Raw genomic sequence first — 2,981 nt, forward strand, 5'->3', positions numbered from 1 at the left:
CCCCCCCCCCCCCCCACGTCCTCTCGGGCATCAGTCTTTCAGGCCTGGCCTTTATCTCCCCAAGTGGAGAGATACTAGATATTTATGTGGGAGTTGCCCCGAGGAACAAGAGAAAACGGAAAAAATCTTGTTTTCCATTTCTGCAACCAGACAGACGTCATCTGAAGCTTTTTCACAGGGTCTCGCCATTGAAGTCAGTAACTGGTCTGATGGCACTTCCTGGTCCTGGCCGGAAATCAGGAGCCGTATCTTTGGAACTGGACGGATCATGTTCTCCTCGGTTCATTTCAGCAGTGGTAGCGATTGGGTGGTTTCGCTGACTCCTGATGTCATTCTGGACCAGAAGAAATTTGGCAGGAGGGGTAAAGCGTAGGCTGTATCCTCACAGACCGTCGTGAGGTGTGTTCACTCACCAATTTTCTTCTCTAACCTTAGAGGAATTCCAAGGAAGCCCAGTAGCATATTTGTCACAGAGGCCGAAGAACAATACCTGAGAGCACAAGCCCTAATCACACGCTCAGACTTACTACTAAGTCGGCTCTACCACTTACCCGCTAGGTCATCTTACTGATCTGTAATCTCTTCGAGCCTACTTTCTCAACTATAAAACTGAGATAATTATAGTATTATAAAAATAAAATGAGAAAATATACTGAGAAAATAAAAATAAATCCTGCTAGTAATCAGACCACAGTGTTAATAACAGAATATCAACAGAATATTTCTCCTGGACTATGCCATCGGCCACACCATGGCTACATGACTAACACTCCCTTCTGAGTGTTGCTTTCTTACCGCCATCATCCCCAACCCCTTTGGTTTCTTGTCTCCAGAACAAAGATTCTGAGATGCCCAATTGCTGAATTGTCTTCGCTTCTTGATAGCATTCCAAAACAAACTCCTGTCTCCCTGAGACCACCTTAAAATCAGCCAGTATCAGTCCAAACACTATAGCAAGCTCTTTCTAACTCACTGGTAGCTAGGGACATCTATAGATGCATGCTCTCTTCTGCAGCACCAAAGTTACTAAACTTAACTCTGCATGAGTTCAGGTGTCCTGGTGACCGTGGCTAGGGGGCTTCCATAGTAATGCGTACACTACAGACACTACATTCACCAGCTGTTGGCGCTGGCAGGAAGTCTTCATTCCCAGCTTCTTGCATGTAGCATACCTCAAGACGTGTTTGTTCAACCAAGAGCCATTCTTAAGTGACTGTAAACGCAGACAGATGGCTAGGATAAAAAGACAGGACCAGCAGATGGTATAATGGTTATGTCTCTGGACTCCCACGTGGTCGACTGCAGTTTGAGTGCCAGACCTGGTGGCTTAAAACTTCTGCCTGTCACATGTATGTGCGTGCCCAAAGTTCCAAAAGGAGAACGGAGGAGAAGGGAGTGTGGTGTGGCCATGCCCCCGAGGGGGTGATTTCTTCCTTATGTCTCTCTGTATCTCTCTGTCTCTCCAGCCAGCACATTTTTGTGCGTTAGCAAAAGATCTCTCTTTTAAAAAAATGCAGCTTTTTCTCTACGGTCCCAAGTGTTATTAAGAAGTGTCCATGGTAACTACAGCAGCAACGGGGGAACAGAAGGGCAAGCAAAGCAAAGATTTTTAAGCCTACTGAAGTCCTAGTAGCTAGGAATTGCCTGGAACTTCTAACCTAAGCTAGCCAGAGCGCTAATAAAAAGAAAGGAGACAGCCAAACTTTAAGTTCTTACTTCTAAATGTCCGCAAACACCCATCTGACAAATGGGCAAAGACTTTTGGAGTAGTATCTTGAATTTCCACAGCATACACCCAGTGATTAGGCTGCGTCTGGGACCTAAGCCCGGTTTTCTGGGGTGGGGTGAGTACAGAGGTATGTTAGCTATCTCTTGCTGCATCACAAATCACTCTAAAACTTACTCAAAAAAGCTGTAGTCATTCAGCCAGGCCCGAGCACAGTGGTTAAATACTGTGCATAGGAGGCTGGAACGCACACTGCCAGCTGCAGCTCACATCCCAACTGGGCCTGAAAGGCATTCCAGGCATGTGTGTGTGAGTGCCTAAAAGCTCGACAGGGTGGAGCAATGGAGGCTTCTCTGAAAGAGTACTTGAGGCTGATCAGTCACTTTCTGAGCGACTCAGGCGAGGCCAAGTCGGCTCCCCTCTATGCCTCTACAGAGCTGCTTCAGGGTCTGCAGGGTACACCCACTGGGTCTCCCCCTCAGGGAGAGCAGAGAGACCCACACACAGCAGCACCGTTTCTGCCCTGCCCGGAGGGCTCATTCCGCACTGGCCACAAGTCGTCGGACACGTGCCCCTCCAGTGCCCCCAGTCTGCTCCTCTGCCTGGTGTTCTGGACCAGCACCTAAATTCCGAGCTTCCTCACTGATCTCATAAAAATAGTAACCGCCCTGGGACCAGCAGGTGGTGTAGCAGTTAGGTCGCTAGACTCCCACATGGCCGAATGTGGTTCGAGTCCCGCATCCAGTAGCTTAAAACGCACAACGGGGGCATATGCGGGCGAGCCCCAAATCCCAAGGGCAGAAGGAACTGCGGTGTGGCCATCCCGGGGATGGGGGCGAGGGTGGTGATTTCTCACTTTCCCTCACTGTGTCTGTCTCACTCTCTCCAGGGCGTGCAGGCGTCTTAAGGCATAAACCACTTTTAAAATAGTAACAAAACCGGACTGTTCCGAGGATTAACCAATCTGGACTACGCTGTGCTGTTTAGCCCAGGGGGTTGTCCCGCGGCACCGCCGGTGGGCAGTGACTTGCAGGCTTTGGCCTGGGCAGGACGCCTGTCCCGAGCTTTGAACCCCGTTCCTTTCCCACCGGGTCGGCCCGGCCGCACCCTCCCGCCTCCGACTCCGCGCAGGACCACTCCGGCGGCGGAACCCTCGTCCGGAGCGGCGGCCCCAGCACCGGAGCGCTTTGCTGCACGGACCGGAAGTGGCCTCGGCCGCTCGTCTTCCGTTGCGGAGGGCGGCGCGGGCGCCCGG

This window comes from Tupaia chinensis, unplaced genomic scaffold (genome assembly GCF_000334495.1).
Source record: "Tupaia chinensis unplaced genomic scaffold, TupChi_1.0 Scaffold000601_1, whole genome shotgun sequence".
Lineage (NCBI taxonomy): Eukaryota > Metazoa > Chordata > Mammalia > Scandentia > Tupaiidae > Tupaia > Tupaia belangeri.